Source organism: Callithrix jacchus, chromosome 6, assembly GCF_049354715.1.
Source record: "Callithrix jacchus isolate 240 chromosome 6, calJac240_pri, whole genome shotgun sequence".
Lineage (NCBI taxonomy): Eukaryota > Metazoa > Chordata > Mammalia > Primates > Cebidae > Callithrix > Callithrix jacchus.
Window position 1 is genome coordinate 112637420 of NC_133507.1, and position 21397 is coordinate 112658816.

A 21397-nucleotide genomic window follows, 5' to 3' on the forward strand; every position below is an offset into this window, starting at 1 on the left:
ATGGAGAAACGAAGAGCTAAGATACAGAGGAGCTTCCCAAAAACTATGTTTGAACACTTGGAAACAGCCTTGCCTGGACTTCTGAGTTAAACACGTCAATATATTTCTTTTACTGTTCAAATCATTTTTGTATTGAGTCCTTTTGAAAGGTGGCCACATCTGCTCCTCAAGGCCACACCCTGTGTGAGGAATAATCAGGTTTCTGCCAAGTCAAATGTCAGAGTCATTTACCTTCCATGATATTTCTGAATGATGGTAGACCCAAGTTAATGTAAGTTATGTGATGCCTGCCTGATGTCATTGGATGAAGACCTATGCTGGACAATCTCAGGTTTCTTTCTAAACCATGACTGAAACGGTAGATGCCTGTAGATTACCTGATAACCAACCATGTTCTGTAAATGTATGTATGTGTCTATAAAAGTCAATGCAGAAAATTAAAAAAAAATCCAAATGGGCTATAAAAATGAAAATCTGTATACTGTATCTATTGGTATTAATTTTGAAGACTTCTTTCCTGTAGGTTTACATTGCAAAACATAAACATTGCTTATATTTGCTTTTTTCATTTATCCATAGTGATTATACAAAGGCTGATAACAGAGCGCCCATGTGGAGGGGTGACAGAAGGTAAAGCCAAAACTGTTATGAAGGCCACATGTGGCAGGGCTTTGAGCACTGGTCCAAGGCATTTGCATGTGATTCTTTGCATAATGGGGAGCTGTTTAAAGTTTTGAATAAGAAAGATTAATAGGGCAATAATATGCCAATGAGAGTAAAAGGGAAGAGACAGATGCCTGCTATTGGGCCATTGCAATATTTCAAATTGAGATAAAGAAGCAGGGCAATGGAAGTGAAAAGAAAATGATGGATGGGGGAGACATGGAGAAGGAAGAATAAATAAGACTTGGCCTCTGCAAGAATATGGGGCACCAACAGAGAGAGAAGGGTGAAAGTTGAGCACACAGTGATGTTTCGAAAAGTTAGTTTGGGAATCTGCATTTGTTCGGTGGAGGAGCTGCGGAGAAGATAATGAGTTTAGTTTTTTACGTATTTGAGCCCTTTTCTGTTTGGTTGTCAGCTCTGTTAGAAGCTGAATGTAGTATGTAGAGTGGTGTGTAAACATGAGGTTGCCCTGGAACTCAGAAACTGCTCTAGTTATAAAGAGAAGTATGAAAAGTAAGTTTAAGAACAACGACCTTTATCCATAGCCTGGGATTGCCTTAACATATCTAAAGAAAAAATGGCTCCTTAAGGAATTGTTTGGTAATGAAATAAAGAAAATGGTCCGGTGTGATTGCCAGATGTGGCCCAGTGTGTTGATGGATGGAGGCACCAGTCAGTTTTAACCTTATACCTCTTCATCATTTGTTCTAATTTTATCCTAACCAAATCTACCTTCTAATTATACTTTGGTAATTTATATAGTTTCTAAGGCAGAAGAAAAATTCCTTGTGAGTAGCACATTCCTTTACATTGTCTGTTGTTGAGTCATCATCCTCACCGTCTGTCCAGCCCTGGGGTGCAGGTAAGACTGAATTTCCCGCTTTATAAGACTGAAGTCTAGCCTCTGCCTGGGGGTGATCTACCAGGTCAAGGCTCCCTGCTAAGGCCTCATGGTAGATAGGCAGCTGACCTTCCTCCTATTATGTTCTGGCTTTTCCATGACGGCTTCTGCTCTCTAACTCTGAACATACCAGGCAACCACAAATTCAACAACAAGCCTCCAATTTGCTAGGAGAGTTGTCACAGTCTGCAAGAATTAATAGCTGGAACGTTTTTCCACTTGGGAAACTTGAAGGCACCACACAAATCCTACTTACTTCATTCACTCGTTTGTGTATGTGAATAATCGTTAAGTTATTCTTAATCACTGTAGAAAAACATAACAAACAAAAACTGTTAATGCTCCTGAGCAGAGGCAACATGCACTGCGCCTGCACAGTTGGCACTTTGGCTTATTCCTTCTTAGGCAATTTCATTTCTACTTTCAATTTGATGAAAATTTAAAAGCTTTATTATCTGGTTCCCAATACCACTATAGATTAGAAGTAGCAAATTAGAGAAAGGGAAGAAAAGAGAAGTCATAAAAAGTAGATACAAGTTTTTAAAGTATAGAGTGTTCTGGAGTAGTTTAATGGACACAGCAACGCACAACTCGGTAATCCTGAGGTCAGTCACTGCATTGTAATTGGTGTAATAATACATTTATATATTGATGACCTCAAATCAGCATTAAATGGTTAAATTATATTTTAAAAGTCAGAAATATAAAAATATACTTTACAACTGTATTGTTCGAACTGGTTAAAACACATAAGAAATGAACCCTTAGCTGTCTGGGAAACTTGGCTATATAGATTTCTTCCTTTTCACTGGGTTCCAAATAAACAAGATATAGTTAAAACTACTGGTTTCTTCCCAGTATCCATTCCACACTCTTCCACTATTTAGAAACCACACTCTTGGTGGGACTGACCACACTTCTGGCTCTAGACATAGGCTCTGCTTGGCCTAAGCTACTCATGATAATCACATTCCTCTGCCAGAGTAACTAGTTCAGGAATGAGCCTATAGCCGTGCCCTGAACCAACAGCTCATAGCATTACTCCCATCACAGGTGATCATACATCTGCAAATTGGGGTAGCTACTGACCGCAATTTATCAGTCAGAATAAAACCCTTAGCTTCTGTTCAGTGGCTGTGGAAAAGAGGTTCTCTTGTGTTATCTGAGATGCACAGTTGAGTCCTGGAACTACACCAACCATTATCTTACCACGAAAAAGCCTGCCTGAGAATTAATACAACCCATAGAAGACAGCAGAGCTGAGAGAGATGGAAAAGAAGTCAGAATCCTGAAATCCACTCTGTATCTGGGCTTGAGTCAATAATTGTCATCTGTGTTTAGGCTATTTTGATTTGTGAGAAAGCACAAATGCTGTACTATGCTTTGATGGAAGTGATGGTAGGCCATAAGCGTGTATATGTCCGGCAATTCTGTTGTGGACATGCATCTAAAGTTCAAGACACCAGTTGAGGATGGACTTGAGTAACATGGACGGAGATGGTAGCATGCCACAAAGGAGCTGCTCAATGTTTAAGTATTAACTGAGTATGTTTTGAGTAGTCAGAATGGGTTGGGACTTGCTGGGGGAAAAGATGGAGACTAGAGATCTGAAGACTGAAAAGTGACTTGGGATCAGGAGAAGTGGGAACTAGTGAAGGAGGGACTGGAGTAGATAGGAAGTGAGGTCTAATATTGTCACATTGTGCCTGGTGAGAGAAGAGAACTGGTGAACTACAATGTCCAATTCTTTAGAGACACCAAGGTAATCAACAGACAAGACAAGCTTGGTAATTTGGAGACAATTGGTGACTGAGTGGAATGCATAAAAACCAATAGTAAGTGACTTTGAGTGTAATTAGTTTGTGATAAATGTGGTATGACCAAAGTTTGCCAGAGACACTGGCTCAACTAAATATAGTCACAATGACAGACACAAAATGGATTTTTTTTTTCTGGTCCTGCTTCTATTTGCTCTGTAGATATATCCAGAGGATTAAAAATTCTTCAGAGACTGCTGGGGAACTCCAGAGTTTTTGTGTTCATGACAAAACACTGATTCCAAGTGGTATATGCCATTTTCCTCCTCTCCTCAGCTGGCTCTCTTTCGGGACAGGCGATGCTGACAAACTACAGGTCAAAGCAGAGTAGTGACTCCATGGGGGGCTAGCCAGTGACCAGCCACTGTCCGTAGCTTGAGGCACTCATCCTGGAAGTGACACCACGATCAGGGTGTAGCTGGTCCTCAGCCCTGGAGCTCAGAAGTCTCCCTCCATCAGCGTACTGAGACAGGGCTCTCCCTTTGGTGGGGTCTGGCATTAACCTAGCTCTCAGAGGCTTATCTCCTATGGACTCCTTTGTTAAATTTTAGAGAGCAATACAACTGTCAAGAGATGAGAATGCCTGGACTGGCAGAAGTTTGATGAGCAAGGACTCAAAACATTAGGACTGATTTGATTCAAGAAGTGTCTCCCTGCTAAAACAGACTGAGGAGCTCTAGGGATGGTGTTGCCTAGAAATTCAAAATGTTAGTGCTTAAGCAAAATTTCTTTTCCTCTAGGCAACAGTTGCATAATTACTTGTCAACATTTTTTTCCTCTGGGATCCTGTTATTCCCCCCTGCTTCTGTGGCTGATCATCTTCTATTCATGTGGTTTTTCTTCCAAATTCAGGTCTAATATGCTTGATTAGGATTCTACTTACGATCAAATGCCCGTTCTGCTTCCTTGAGATTTCTCTCAGTAACCTTGATTGGAATTTTAAGTGTTCACAAACATTCCCTTTATATATTTTTAAATGCCCCTTTTGGGGTGTATTCCAGTAATTGAAAAGGTATATCCAGTGATGTGGATATTTTCTAGCTCATTCATTCATTCCATAAATATTTAATGTACACCTACTATGTATCAGGTACTGTGTCAGATGCTGGATAATAATTTAAGATAGGCACAATCCTGTTCTTCTCAGCTTCGAAGAATGAGTACTGAGAGAGATTTCCCTCTATTCCCTGGAAATTGTGACAGTCGCTGTTGCTGCTGGAGCCCCAAATGGCAATGGCTCTGGGAGTACCCACTGATGGTTGTCAGTGTTGGTTGGTTCTCTTGTTGGTGGTTCCCAGGGCCCAAGTGCCTGCCTGCCAGAGGGTACTAGTGGGCAGCTGGGTCTGGCTCTAAGTCTGGGCTGAGGGCAGCCAGGGCTGTGAGAGCACGCCTAATATATATTGAGGGCACCATATTCTGATGCTGCTGAGGTTGATGTCTGCGATGCTAACCACTCTGCTCCTCCAAATGTCCGCTGTTCCAGCATTTCTCATTCTTACTTAGCCCCTTTGTCTAGGGCTCACTGCCCCCTACTCCTACAACCAAAATGCACATATTGACTCATTCTTCCCTTAGGATGGGTTTATTTTTTTCCTCTGGAAAGTAATTGTTTTTCCTGCTGCAAATAGAATCTTGGCTTGCCTGCTCCACTGTTCCTTCCCATATACGGAAATATTCTAAACCCCTCAGTAAACACACCTCAGGGTCAAGTCAATGGACCTGTAACAGATTAATTTAATTCTATTAACAAAATACACATATAGATACATAGATGTAGAAAATAAATCCAGGGCCTAGCAAAGGATCTTGCACAATAAAAGGAAGGACAAGAAGGTGGTAATGAAAAGGGGAGGGAAATAAGGAGGAGAAACAGAGCAAAGAAGGAATTACTAGTGCACAATTCAAAATGTCTAGTAGTACATAATAAATGCTTAATAATGAAAGAGGAGGAAAGGATGAAAGTAAGTAATGATTTACAGTTTTCTAGAGATTCCAATATGTTTTCAGAGAGTACATGTTATAGAAACATAACATCCATTTTAGAATGAATGAAGAGAAACAAGGCTATTAATTGCCAAGAGGCACAATGTAGCTGGAATATATAATATTCAAAGCAAAATCCTCAAATACATTTACAAATTTATTTTATATTTCCAGGGATAGAAATGTCATTTCTTCTGAAGTTTCGGATGGCAAGCTTGAGCCAACTTCATATTAACCATTTCTGAAATCTGTGTGAGAGAATAAGGGGATAGAAATTGCTTACCCAGAGTGTAAGGAGGCTGCAGCATCAGCTGGAAAGTGAGTCTGCGACAGGCTTTTCACATTGTTGAGAGGCAGAGCCACATGCTGTGAGATACTCAGGCCCCTGCTGTGAAATGGTGTACTGCACATTTGCTGGGTTTGTTGTATTGCTGGGCTCTTTGTATTTTGTGGTTCAAGCAATAAGCAGCAGAATATGCGAAATGAGGACAGGTATATTAAAGATATCTTGTAGCTTTTGGTTGCGTATATTTAAACTGCTTAGAAACAGTAGCTCCAGGTTCATGCTTTCTGTCCCTTATATGTGTTTAATCAGTTAGAAAGCGTATCTCTGCTTTGTAAAGCAATAGCCAGGAGGCTGATCTTTATGTTCAGAAAAAAGGGGACATGTCAAAACCACTGTTATCAGGCGTCTTATGCATATGGAACGGTGTCTAATAGGTAGAAAGAGAGATCCAGAAAGGCTATTTCTTCCCGAATGGAAATTCTTACTATAAGATTAACTGCATGACCCTAAGCAGAGACCCTCTCATCCAGCTATAGGCAAAAGTGTTTCCAGAGAAAGTGACAGGTGTGGACTGCTTGTATGAGCTCTCTTTAGGAAAGAAAGGGACTTGGATATTTTCTACTATATCCTCCCCCCTACTTCAAGACTTTGATCCTGATGAAGTGACATGAGAGTGACTCTGGTAGGAGACAGAAATGATTCTATTACAATAATATAAAATATTATATTAGTCATGTTTCCTCGTTCAGTGGTAAGTAGTAAAAATTCAACTTGTACTGGCTTAAACAAAGAAAGTAAAATATTGACTTCAGGGTATATGATCAGGCAAAGCTGGATCATTCTGTGCAAAGATTGCTATCAAGAACCTGACTCATTCCATAACTTGACTTGCTTTTTCTTGGCATTGGCTTTGTTTTTAGGGTCTTTCCAAACAGCTGAAGGCTTATATTCTACCACCTTAGCAACACCAGGAGAAGTATCGTTCTTTTCTACTACATCCAGAAACAGTTCTTAAGTTGATGATTACTGGTTCAGATTGGGACGTACATCCATTCCAGAATCCAGTACTGTTATTCTCATCAACAGAACCTTGGTCATATACCTTCTCTTTCCCCTCAATCAAATTAGTCTCAACCCCACCCACACCACTGGTCTGACAGGAAGAGAGAGATGGCTTTATGAACTCCATGGGAAAAATAACACACACAGCAAAATAAACACAAAAACCAAAGAGAGAAAACTTCAGCAAGTGGAAGGACATTCTATGTTCTTGGATAGAATGGTTTAACCCCATAGAAATGTCAATTCTCAAGTTAATATATAAATTTAAGGTTTTCCCCCACCACCCTGCCAAACTGCCAATGAATTTTTCCCCTGGATCTAGACAAATGGAATCTAAAGATAATTAGAAAATAAACAAAACAAGAACAACTGGGTAAATTCTGGAATAAAGAGTAATGAAACAAACCAAGCTTTATTGTCTCATTAGTGTTTCTAATATTACCTGTTATAAACAACAGAGCAAAGGGTGTTCTTTACATGTATTCATGTTAATGTGTGCAAGCTTTTTCTCTGAAGTATCTTCTTAGAACAGGAATTAGTGGGTTTAGGATAGGTTCATTTACTAAATAGTTCTTTTTTAATTCTGAAGGTTTAAAAACGTAAATATCGTGTGTGTGACTTATTATGTATATTTCTGTGTAAATATTTTCCCAGTACAGTTTACATGTTATTAAAAGTGCTGGGATTGATAGAACTCATCCCACAGAATGAGAGGTAATTGAGAGTTGAGTTTACCGAACAATTAATAGAATAGTTACATTAGAGAAAATCTAAAAGTAATACACATTATGATGTAATTAACTGAACTCTTAGTCTCTTTTCAGTGGGCAGGTCTTACAGCTGTTGGCCTTCTTTTTCTTTTTCTTTGATCATTTTGGTTCTCTGTGACCCATGATTTTCATTCTGGTTCTCCTCCCATCTTTCTTGAATTGATCAGTCCCTTATTTCAAACATTTAATTACTGGAAAAGAATTCTCAGACTCTGAGTTTTTTTTAAATCCACACATGAATGAGCTTTCTGTTTCAAACATGTAGCACAGTGCTTGGCAAATAGAAGACCTTCTGTTCAACTGAAGTCTTCATCAATTATCGTTCATAGCTCCAACCACCCCTGACCTTATTTGCATAGCACCATGCGAAGTTCCATACTGGAACTTTCAATGAATGTTTGAAAATAATATTGCCGAATGGTTCCAATAAAAATACTAAGATCACTTGAGAAAAAAGTATTAATTGCAAACCAAAAATACACATATCACGGGAGCAGTTTGCTGACGACAATCCATTTTACATCTTATGCTTTACATTGGATCATTTCTAACCAAACATTCATTTTTCAAGAACATACTATGTTTTCAAACAAGTGAATTATATATCCCCCAAAAGAAAGATTTTGGGGGCCAACACTTACTGTGCTGTATTGATTGGTCCATATATTTACCATGAAGAGTACTGATTTTGTGAAGGAACTTCTTTGAAGTTTATTTCCGAATATTTTTCTGAGAATTTTGCAAACCAGGGTAGCATTTTACAGCTGAATTTTATTTTTATTTATTTATTTTTTAGATGGAGTTTCGCTCTTGTTGCCCAGGCTGGAGTGCAATGGTGGGATCTCAGTTCACTGCAACCTCTGCCTCCCGGGTTCAAGCAATTCTCCTGTCTCAGCCTCCTGAGTGGCTGGGATTACAGGCATGCACCACCATGCCCCTCTAATTTTGTATTTTTAGTTGAGATGGGGTTTCTTCATGTTGGCAAGGCTGGTCTCGAACTCCCCACCTCAAGTAATCCACCCACCTTGGCCTCCCAAAATGCTAGGATTTGGCATGAGCCACCATGCCTGGCTACAGCTGAATTTAAATTTTCACATATCTTTATATGTGTATTAGTTTTGCATAATCAATTCCTCCAACAGTTTTGTTGGGGCAATTTGTGGCTGTAAATAACAATAAGCATTTATGATCTGACATAGCATTTATTATTTTTGTGGACCAGGAATGTGGCTTGACTGGATGGTTCTGGCACAGCATTTCTCCTGAGGTTGAGTCACTTGTTCACTGGAGCAGCAGCTATGTGAAGGTTTAGCTGGAGCTGGATGATCCACTTGCAGAGTGGCTCACTTATATAGATGGCAAATGGCTTCTTGCCATATGGGCCTTTCCACAAAACAGCTTGAGTAATGATCTCACACAGGAGCATAATTTCCTATGGCAAATGTACCAGAATCTCCATGTGGAATTGTTCAAACATCACCTCCTATTTTGAGATTCTGATAAGACTACTTCCTTGTACTGATAGGTATGGCATGGGAAACAATTACAACTAATAATGTATGTAATGAAAGGAATTACTTGTATGTCATGATTTTCTGAAATCAAAGTCACTGGTATTATATTGGCCGATTTTTGGATTTTATCTCAAAGTGATATTTATGACAATCTGATGAAGTGAGTATTATTTTCTCCAATTTGCAGATCAGAAAACTGGGGAAATGTCTGCTCAGGTAATAATTGTTCCATGAAACTTAAATTTGAATTTAGAGAGTTGACTCTGAAGCTTTCACTTCTAAAATTATATCAGACTATACTGTCTCCTCTATGGCATTTATTTACAAAACAGAAACCTTCATTTTATTAGGAGACTTTTGAATACAATAACAAGTAGACAGAGTAATATTATGAATCACATACTCAACATCCAGCTCTACTATCAATACTTGGCCACAAATCTCTTCTATGATTTTCTCTCATTTATTTTGAAGGATATCTCAGACATCATATAATTTTATCTATAAGTACTTCAGCATGAGTCTTAAAAAGATAGGTGCTTTTAAAAACATCGATGATATCAGACCAAAAAAATTAACACAAATTTTTTATCATCATCAGATATTCAGTCAATGCTCAAATTTCCGGTGTTTTATAAATGTTTTTCTTTTAAATTTTAAAAATTGAATCATGATCAAATAGTGTCCACACAATGTAATTATGTATATTTTAATTTTATTTTAATCTATATATTCCTCTCTTTTTTGATCATCAATAGACATGTATTTTCAGAATTTGTTTATTACAAAGAAAGCTGCAATAAATCTTGTAATTGTTTTTCTGGTAACTGATGCTTCATGACTTCATACATTTTTTATTGGAGTGGCTTTTAAATACTGATTTATGAGTTCTTTAAATGTTAAAGAAATTACCTCATTTTCTGATGTGTTACAAATATCTTTCTCTAATTCCTTGTTTATCTTTTAATTTTTTTGGTGATTTTTTTTTTCCTACAAAAGTTTAAAATTTGTATGTGATCAAAATTTCAGTATTTTCTATTATAATTTTGGATTTAACATCTTAGAAAAGCCCTCTCCATGCCATACTTTGATATGACTCTAGCAGTCTTTAATAGATCCCCCCACCCCCGCACCAATTTGGTATGAAAAGATTTTCTACCCTTATCTTATATATTTCTGTCCTAGACTTGGACCCAGGCAGTTTTCAAGGGTGCTACAGCAAACCCATAGGGGTTCAGTGAGATATTTAAGTGTTTGAGTGAAACAAAACAATACAATACTCAACATCTGTTGACAGGCAATGAACTGCTGGCACAAGGTAGCTCCCATTTCAACATCAGGTGGTACTTTAATAATATCAGTGACGGCATGTATTTGCAGTGTTAGGTGTTCGTGGTTGTTGGGATAAAAAGCAAGTGCCTCCGGAAGTCAGTGTAGAACAGAAAGTGGAAGTGGTGTGTCCAATTTGATTCTAAGGTTTGAGAAGTTGTGCAGTCCCCAACAGGTGCATGTATCCTATTAGTAAGTGCCACTGTTAAAGAAGAAAATAATCTTTTTCCAATTTCTGTGTATGTTGTTTTCAATGGCCACTTAGTTGTTAGGAAGTAGAGTTTTAGCAAGTTCTTTGAACTTAACTCCTTAATAAATGAAACTCTTGAGTATTTTTTAACTTTTTGTCTAGGGGCGCTGTGAAAAAGCTACCGACATATCAAGAACATGTTGAGCTGTGAAAGTCTGGGAGCCTCTGGATTAGACCCTGCTTGCTTTTGTGGTATGCAGCTGAGTCGGAGCTCTCTTCTAAGTGTCACCACTGCCATTTCCTAGTTGACTCCTACTTGCCTAATTAGTGTCATCTTTGATCTGAGTTTGCTTTGTGGCAACTCCTTTAACTCACTTGCCCAACATTTGAGGGTTCATTTAGCTAAAACGAGACAACATAATACAGTGGAAAGTGACTGCAGTGCTAGTCAAGGAAAACCTTACGATTTATTCATTTGTTCGAGACTCAAGTTCGCTTTCTGCGATGGTTGATACATTAATTTCCAGGGGCCGATTTCCCTACCGAACAGCCACGTCAGCAAATTTAATTTCAGATGGACCTGGCTGCTCTATCAGGCACAAATTAATGACAATATATTACAATATGCCGGAGGCAAACGAACTACTCGGGCACCTCTGCTGACCTCATGATTCTCCCACCTTCCCTCAAGACACTCGGAATTTAATATGCTCATGGCTACTGGACAGACGGAACAAGACAGGGTGCCAGGGCAAATTGATACACAAAATAATAGTGAAGGTTAACTATTTTATTATTTTTCCTTAGATAGAATAGAATTAGAAATAATAATAATAGTAGCCGGGAATGGTGGCTCACGCCTGTAATCCCAGGACTTTGGAAGGCCGAGGCAGGTGGATCACGAGGTCAGGAGTTTGAGAACAGCCTAGCTAACATGGCAAAAAACGCTGTCTCTACTGAAAATACAAAAATTAGCTGGATGTGGTGGTGGGCGCCTGTAATCCCAGCTACTCAAGAGGCTGAGGCAGAAGAATTGCTTTAACCTGGGGAGAGGGGGTGGGGGTATGGAGGTCGCAGCGAGCGGAGATCGAGCCGTTGCACTCCAGCCTGGGCAACAGAATGAGACTCCATGTTGGAAAATAATAATAATAATAACGGAATTAGAAATAATCATAATATAGTTTTATTGTATATTTTTTAGAACTCCTGCACTGTGTGTCTCCTCTTTGAAGACCACTACTCCAGAGCACTTAATTCCTGAAAGGTCACGTTTTTGTTGCTACAGCTTTTCCTGAGATAAACCAATGAAGCCATTTACCGGCTGTCATGCCCTTCAGGAAGTCAGCCATGGCCAGGTTTGCCCCATCTCCTGACTCCAGGTGTGGTCCAAGAAGCTCTGTCTGAGTGCTTTGTTTAGAGACAAGTTAGGTCTCCCAGGCCTGCATTTCTGAGTTTTTATAAAACTTCCAGCATCATATTCTGGGCGGCAGAACACATTCTGGCACTATTAGGGTGGGTTTGTGGACCTAGGTTTGCTCCACCTTCCTACACTCCGCTCCCTCCCCGTCCACTCCCTCACCCAGCCAATGCCTTTCAAGACATTCATTTGCCCTGGGCATGGCCATATACAGAAGAGTATGGAAAGAAGAATAAGTTATTTACATTTCTAAATACACTGAAAAATCGATGGTAGAACTACATACATCTTGAAAGCCTGGGTGCTTTTGGTTTGTAAGAGCTTTTTGAGAGAAAAAAACATTTTTATTTTATTTTTTAATTCCATAATCTTCACTTTAAGCATCAAACATCAAAGAAAATCTTTGCTAAAGTTGATCCATTAACCACAAATGTGAGATAATACTACCATCCACCCCTGCCTCCCCCAGGCAGAGATATAAAACCCTTTTCTGTGTGGAAGATGAGGAAAAGAAACTTCCAGAGTTGATTATGTGCCAACTCTCCATGCTTCAAGACAGCAACGGTGATCACTATCCTACATAAAGATCCTGTAGAAGATCCTACAGAAAAAAATGTGTCTGGACTCCTTTTCAAGTGTTGCCCGAGAAGACTCAGCTTCTCTGCGAATCCACTGGCTTGCTAGGGACAGGTGTGGTGGCTCGGCAGTGTGGCGTTTGCAAGCAAATAGACTTGCAGGCAGCTGCCAGTGTTTAGGCAGCAGAGCATTCCCTGTCTCTGAGATGGTGTTGGGAGTGGGGGCAGAGAGTGAGAGAATCCAAAAGGACAACACAGCAGGGATGAGGAGGCTGCAAAACGCATGGACTATTCAACTGGAAATCACAGTGAGTGCAAAGATATTTCTTATTTACTTCCTCTTGCCTTATGCCTCTTATGTCTGACAACTAGGGACCAGGTACCCTTCCCCCTGTTGCTGTGACTCTACATATACCCATCTAGAACAAAAATGCAGCCCCCAGGGAAAAGGGAGGAAGGCCCAGAACCTTGAAATGACTGAATTGAGATCCTGAAATGACCAAGGGGAAAAAAACTTATTCAACATGCGTTTTTGGGTTTCTACAAATGACCGTGTTCTAGAAATTGAGGATACAGAAATGAACATGAGAGGAAAAATTTTGCTTTTAGCAGTTTACATTCTCAAGGGGAAACCTAGACAATAAAAAGATAAATGAGCAAAATATACAGTATGTTTGATGGTTTGCTATGCAAAAGAGAAAATCAAAGAAATTGAGTAAGTTGAGTAGTAGAATGGGGTCACATCGAAGCAACACAGCAGCCATCCTCAAAGATCTGGAACAATTTCAGTAACAAAATAGATAACATAGTGGTGGATTATAACTCAGTGTAGGATAAAACTCCTCAAACCATGTTTTTCTTTTGCTGGCACAACACCACAGCCATCAACACAGAAGACTTCTGTGACCAAATGTGTGTGGGGGGAGTCTTCCCCACACGCCAAGCAGCAGATGCCAGCCGGGTGTCCTCCAATTCAGTTCTGACACTATCTCCATCTATGTGGAGATGGTATCTGATCCCACAGGTTGAAGGCTCAGTCCCTAAGACTGTTCCCTGCCCTCCACCACAAGCACCAGTCACAAGCCAGGCCTCTGGAACTTCTGACCAGATGGTTTCAAGTTGGGGTTCCCATGACCACTATTTGAATTTGATTAATTTGCTGGAGTGGCTCACAGAACTCGGGAAACACTTACTTATGTTTACTGCTTTATGAAGAAGATATTTTAAAGGATATGAATAAATAGATGAAGAGATACACAAGGTAAGTTCGAAGGGGTCCCGAGTGCAGGATCTTCTGTCCCATGGAGTTGGGGTGCACCACCCTTTTAGCTCACGGATGAATTCTTCATCTTCCTGTCAGCTTTCATGTGTTCAGCTCTCTGGAAGCTCCCTGAACCCTGTCCTTTGGTCTTTTATGGAGACTTCATTGGTGGCTGGCCAAAAAGTGCATTATCTAAACACAGTGAGGCTTGTCTGTTTAGATTCCTCTTGGTTTCTTTGTGAGGCTTTTCTTCCTTCAGAGTACAAAGCAGAGGGTCCTCTCTGGAATTTGGGTCTTATGACCCATAATCAGATTAGAGTTCTGCCTTGGGCAGGTGAACGTAGGGCAGGAGGAGGTCAGAGAGAAAGATTTTGTCTCCTGAAGCCTGGTTCTGAGGCCTAAAGTGTCCCAACATTATAACAAAGGACTGAAACAAAGGTTATGGGAGTTATGAACTAGGAACTGTGGATGAAAATCCCTCTCTCTCTCTCTCTCTCTCTCTCTCTCTCTCTCTCTCTCTCTCTCTGTGTGTGTGTGTGTATAATCATAGAATGAAAAACCCGAAGTATAAAATAAACATATGTAGTGTATACTGATGGAAATAAATAGTGATGAATAAATAAATAAATAAAGAAGAGACAGATCTTACTTACAAAAGACTTCCATTTAGTATATGTTACATACTCTCCCCTTCAGGAAGCAGAACTCTTTCTTCCCTGAGTGTAGGCTAGATTTAGTAAGTAGTTCCAAATTAACAGACTATGGAAAGGCAGAAATGTAATTTTATAATGGAGAAACCTGGCAAACACTAACTTAGTCAAATGATGAAGGTTATGTGATTAGAGGTGATGTCGATATCACATATCCTCTGATAAGGTGAAATGAGAGGGCGTTTCTCTCCGCCTTTCTTTCCCAAAATCTATGATCTCAGGCTACTTCTGAAAAATATCAGGCAAACCAAGATTGGGGAACATTATACAGGACCTGGCCAGTACTCCTCAAGACTATCAAGGTCATGAAAAAGAAATAGCAGGAAACTGTCACAGACCAGAGGAGACAAGGAAGACATGACATGATATGACAAGTAAATGAAATATGATACCTTAGAGTGAAGCCTGACACAGACAGAGAATACTAATGGAAAAGCTGGTAAAATTCAAATAAATCTAAAGATTTGTTAATAATGTATCAATATTGTTTTTTCTTTAGCTCTGACAAATGTACTGTGGTAATGTAAGCTAGTAATAATGAGTGAGGGGTATACTGAAATTCTCTGTATTATCTTTCCAACTTCCAACTGCAAGTCTAAAATTATTGTAAAATAAAAAAAATGTATTTAACTAAAACAAGACACTAGGAGAAAGAATCCCTTCTCACTTAGAAAAGGCCTTCCCAAGATTGTCAATATTGCTTGGAGCTCTGAAGTTATCAAAGATGTTCATTATGGCTGAAAAGATAGCATTGGCTAGCACACCAATGTGATATAAGTAACCAGTGCTAATATCAGTTGTCTTGGTTACAGGGGACTTGGCTCCTCCAAGAGAAAACATCAGGTGGATTCAAGCTTGAATTTGCTACATGTGAACTACAAAAATTAGAACACCAGTCCTCCCCAGGGAATAATAGAATAATATAGCATAGACCTACCGGGCTTGGGAGGCTAGGGAGGAAAAAGGGATATACATGGCTAGCTAAAATTACTTACCACTTTCCACATCTTCCTGCTGATTATGTGTTTTCCTTGCTGTGGGCCCATTTATTCAAAACTAGAATTTGAGTTTAAACATATTTGAAATGATTTCTGTTCTATCTTGAACATGTGCTACCGATATTGTTATAATAGGTTATACACATTCATTCATAATTTTTTATATACATAAAATATTTTTATTTATTAAAATAAAAAAACTATAATAAAAATACTAAATGTAGGATGGACCCCTGGGACATCTGGAACTTATTACAAACAGGGCATAGAGTATGTTTGTAAATTCAGTTTCTAGCCTCACCGTTGAGTGTCTACTTGATTATGAATGTATTTCTCCTATTTGTCCAAAGCATTTGTTCTCAGATTATTTTTCTTTTCAATATAAGTGAACTTTGGGGCATGTCATGTTCCCAGTGTATTTGCTCAATTTTGTCATTGAGCGAACATTTTTTTTTACCTTGCTTAGATATGTAAGGCACATATATTCTAATCTAAAATCCCTGAGGACATATGTACCTTGGGAAATAGTATGAACTATTGAAATAGTAATATTTTGTTCTTTTAAAATCACATAAACATATTTTAATGTAATTCCACTAAACAATATACGGGGTCTGTTGATACAATAGTAAGGTGAAAGGTGATGATGTCACCCTTGGCTTTTGAATATCTCTTTGGCTTAGATTATCTTTGACATTTCCAGTTTAGAGCTTTTTCCTTTATCTACCATTTTTCTTTGCCGTTTCTCTTCCATCTTCTTTGTGAAGCGGGTAGACAAACAAAACCTTCAAATGTTCAAATGTAGCATTTAGCTAGTCTTTCATGCCCTGGGAATCACAGCTAATTTCCACCAGCTTTCACATTTAAATCTGTATAAATAACCACTCTGTGTAGGAAGTTCAAGAAGTACCAGGGAAGAGCAGCATGGTACAGTCAGCCCAATCGATCAGTTCACTACAGAAGGTCAAAGCGCGACCTCAGTGACCTTCAATCTGAGTTCCGGTAAGGGATTTCATTTTTAAAAGGATACATATCTCTCAAGGTATAAATTTCTAGTGACTTTAAGAAGGTCTAAACAGGGGGGAAGGTCAACTGGAACACAGAGGTGATTCACTGACCAAAGGAAATTTTTGAACCTGTGACTTTCACTTAAAAAGCACGTTTCTGAATTTTGGAATCATGGGGAATTTCAGCTCTCTTGTTTTCCCAGGCATACCCTTACATACAGAGTTAATTCAGATGCTGACAAAAACAGAACAGAACCATTGTTCATTTGTCATATATTTAAGAACAATTGGAAACTCTTTTTAATTCTAGGGTAATGGAGCTGCTGGAGTTTTCCCAACTTAGAGAAAAAATATACTTAAAAGTTGATTTGTAACAGAAATTTTTCCAGAGACTAGGTATTTCTACTTCCTGGGATGGTAGACAGTAAGTTAAATTCTCCTTCTTTCATAACTACTTGTAGAAGATGAAAGGTTTTTAGAACTGGTCGGGCTATTCCAGGGGTGGTTTCTCAATCATAAGGATCCCTGCCCTTTGATGGCTTTGGTTTGTCATATGATAATACAGGATCAGTGCAATGAAGACACCAACTCTGGTCACTCACTTGTGTCAAACCAGTCATACTTCTCTTTGTTTAGTTTACATTTAGCCAAAGTAAAGAAGAATATAAAATCAGTTGAATGTGCCAAAGAAACTATTGGGAAATACTGCTTTGGACAACTTAAGTTTTCCAAGTTTTATTGAAACATCTGTTCGGTGTTTTGATATACTCATTTATTTTAAAAGGCGAGTGTTTGGCCAGTCACAGTGGCTCATGCTTGTAACCCCAGCACTTTGGGAGGCTGACGCAGGTGGATCACTTGAGGTCAGGAGTTTGAGACCAGCCTGACCAACATGGCGAAACCCCCGTCTCTATTAAAAATCCAAAAATTAGCTGGACACAGTGGTGCACGCCTGTAATCCCAGCTACTTGGGAAGCTGAGGCAGGAGAATCGCTTGTACCCAGGAGGCGGGGCTTGCAGTGAGCTGAGATTACGCCACTGCATTCCAGGCTGGGTGATAGAATGAGACTGCCTCAAAAAACGAAAAAAAAAAAAAAAAAAAAAGTGAATGGTTATTAGCAACTATGAGGAAGAGAGAGCAGAATGGGAATTGCCAGCTGTCATTTAAAAAGCTTTTTATTCAGTACTTTGGATAGGATATTTAGGGTATTTTAATAAATAGGTTTTGAATCGTTTAGGTTGGATAGTAAGCATTAAGCCTACCCTTTGGATTTAAGTTAATCACAGGATAATGTGGGGTTAAAACTTGAAATGTAACTGAAAGGGTGTATTCTGGATATTACAGCTATTGCTAAACTTTTCAGAATTTCAGTATTCTAGTTTGGTTCATCCTATATTTCTGACAGCTTTTCTCTGTCTCTATTAGTAAAAACATGCATATATTTTAAATTAATGTAGACTTGCATTAATTTAAAATTGTGTGAAGTCAGTTGTTCAGACATGCTTTAAGAATTGCAGAATCAAGATGGCAATTAGCAAACAATTTTAAACACTCATGGAGGCTTACCTTCCAACCCTAAATTCTAGGTTTTAAGTGAATAAGTTTAGATACTTTGACAGGGGAAGAATCAGAATTTCACAAATTAATAATGAAAGAATACTATTGCCCAAACATAATTACTGTGGCTTACATAAATACTTTAAAATAAGTAACAAAACTTCCTCTCTCAACACTATCAGCCCATTCTGTATTTAAAATTTTATTTCTAAATAGGAATTAAAAAGAAGCTGAGGAACAGCATGCATTCTAACCTGCTGTCAAAAGTTATTCTGCAGTCAAATTCTCTTGTTGTCTTTTTTGCTTCATAGTACATACTGTACGCTCTTACTTTTCTAAAACTGGATTATTTTAACAATACAGCCTTATTTTCTAAAATGAAAAATGTCTCTTTTTCTCAAGGAGGCAGATTTCTCTTTGAAAAAAATAAACTTGTGAGAAAAAAATTAGAAAAGAAGAAAATGAAGTTATAAAAGATAAAACAATTTCACACTTGCCAATTTAAATAGCATGTGTCTAAGTTTCAATCTTCTCTCTCTCTCTTTCTCTCTCTTTCTTCTCTCTCTCTCTCTCTCTCTGTCTCTTTCTCTTTACTGCAGTTGAATTAGCCTATTTCTTTCATTGTACAGCTTCTTGGAAAAAATTACTGTAGGGACTCAGAACACAATACCTCAAATTGTGGTCCCTTTACATATGAAGTATTTTAAGCTGATGGAAATTGAGAAAAACCACAGAGTCAGGAACGTGATGATCTGATTTTCACTCTCCTTTCTCCACGAGAGACCCCCATGTTACAGGTGTCCTGCCCTATGCCTGGAGGAAAGGAACAAAGGCACAGAGAGACCAAGAAGAATCTGAACTGAAACAGGCCTTGCTAAATTTCTCTGAGTTTATTACTATTAGGTCATACCCTCTTTTGTCCTATTGTACTTCTACATAACTGTTCTTCATCAAGCTTAAGCACAAAATTACAGTTTCTCTGGGTCTTTGGGTCTCCATTTCTCATAAAACTTATATTAAATAAATTTGCTATGCTTTTCCCTGGTTAATCTGTGTTTTGTTATAGGAGTGTCAGCCATGAACCTTGTGATGGGAGAGGAAAGGTTGTTACTTTTTCCTCTACAAATTACTTATAGTCACAAATATACCTCACAGTCTTTAAACCTGAGTTCCTGCTTTAAAGCCTGTATTCTGGTCCACCAGTGTTACTTAAGGGTTGTGAGATCAAGACTATCCATAGGCCAACCACAGGAAGCTGGAGTGTCTCCAGCTGTTGCAGCCCCCTATGCTTTTCTGCTTGAACTTCACATTTCTCTATCAGCTTAGCCTCAGACTCACAATGTGACCTTGGGCAAACTGCTTAACCTTTTTGGACAGTGTTTTATTTCAAGATCCCTCCTTAAGGTGCTTTCCATTTCTAAAATACAGTTGAGGAATTCTTTGAATGCAGAGAATTTACAAATTAGACTGAAAATTCGGAATTTATTCAATTATTAATTATGTTCTTATTTTGCAGGAGAAATACGCTATTCAAGCAAAATACTCTATTACTAAAATAGGCTATGGTATGAAGGGGTCTTATTAGAGCTTGGAACCAGGAAGAATTTTCCTTTCAAAACTGATGAGACACATTTCTAATGCATTAGAATAGTGTGCTTCTCTAAAGGCAACTCAAAGAGAAGGCTCTTGTACTTTAGTTTTTTTTTTTTTTTTTTTAAAGTATCAACAAATTAGAAATAAGGCAAAGGGATGACTGTGTGTCCTTTCTGTGTCAGACTACAACAGTGTCTAACAGGATTACTTAATTCTTTGGGAGATTATCCTTTGCTATTTATCTATTTATCTTCTAAGATGATTTATTATTGATTAGGGCCCAGGTTCTGTGAAGTTACATGTTAATGCATAGAGTTTTGTCTGGTAGAGAGGCAAATGATTTCTGTTTAGAAGAAAAATATAACCCTAAAAGTTATGGTTTTATTGCTCTGTAAAATATCAACCAATTATACATCTACCCAAGCAATCTTGTTGCAACACCCTTTCTTCAGTTTCTGTAACTGCTTAGTTCTCCAAATACTCTTTGGAGCTTTATCATCCTGCTGGTTCCCTTATTGATAAGCTATGTAAATTTCGACACACTTTATATTTATGAGTCATAGTTGCAATATTTATTTATTTTTGGTTTCACAGTTTTCATTGTCTTTGCTACCTTCCTACTGCAACCACCTGGAAGAGTAGAGGATGCCCAAAGCAGAAAACATTCTAACTCTAAGTACTAAGCTTCTCATTATTTGAATTTTCATAGATTTTTCTTCTTCATCTGTGTCCTACCCCCTGCTTCACGGTTGTCTGTTGTAATGATTGAGTCCAATTACAGTAGATTATTGGGATTTGAGGCTTAAACATTTGCAGTTTTGATGATTTTCAAGCAACTTAACTTGTAATGATTTGCAATTTTGCTGAGGAATGAATTTTGGTGGCAGGCTTTGCAATACTAATGTGTCTGGAATGACTCACAGCAGTAGAAGGGAGGGGTCCAGCAACAGTCTCTGCATTTCAACTTGGCCGTGTTGTTCTACATTCATTATCATGCACACTAGCTCTCCTGAAGTGATAAAAACTTTGTTTCTTTGTGTAAAATGGGCTATAAAAGAAAATCATCTGCTAGTGTTGCTAATTGTAGTAAAGAGAAAGTAAAGAGGTCTATGAAAGCAATGGTTCTAAGCCACGGAACAGAAGTGCTGGAGGTGCAAAATGCACCATGAATTCCCAGTTAGTTCAGCAAAGAATCAAGAAAAAGTGTTTATCTGTGCTAATAATCAATGACCGAATTAAAATAACATTTTATTAACTTGAAAAAAAATCATAAAGTATTGGTGTTTCAAGGGTTTGAGAAGGGTTCTTGTCTGAAAGTTAGAGCAATATAGTGAAAAGATTAATGAATTTGTATTCAGAATGTCTTAGTTCAAGTTTTAGCTCTTCTAATTAGCCGTACAGCCTGGAATTGTACCTGAAATCTGTGGACTGTAAATTCCAGGGGGATGCTGTTTACTGATTTGTTGAACATGTTATATGAATTTGTAGGTTTGAAATTGGCCAGTGAAAATGACAAAGATCCCTGCCCTTTAAGAGCTTTTCTATGGTAGTAGAGGATAGGCAGGTAGGGAAGGGAAAGATGGCGGGTAGACAGCAAAGAAATAAATAAATTCAGAAATATCTTAGAAGAAGATAAATGACACAGAAAATAGAAAGAAAAGGAATACGGTAAGTAAAGATTCACAGTATGTGTGTATTGTGTGTGTGTATTTGTACAGTTGTGTTGTTGCATTGTGTCACTGCAGTAATGAATAAGGTAG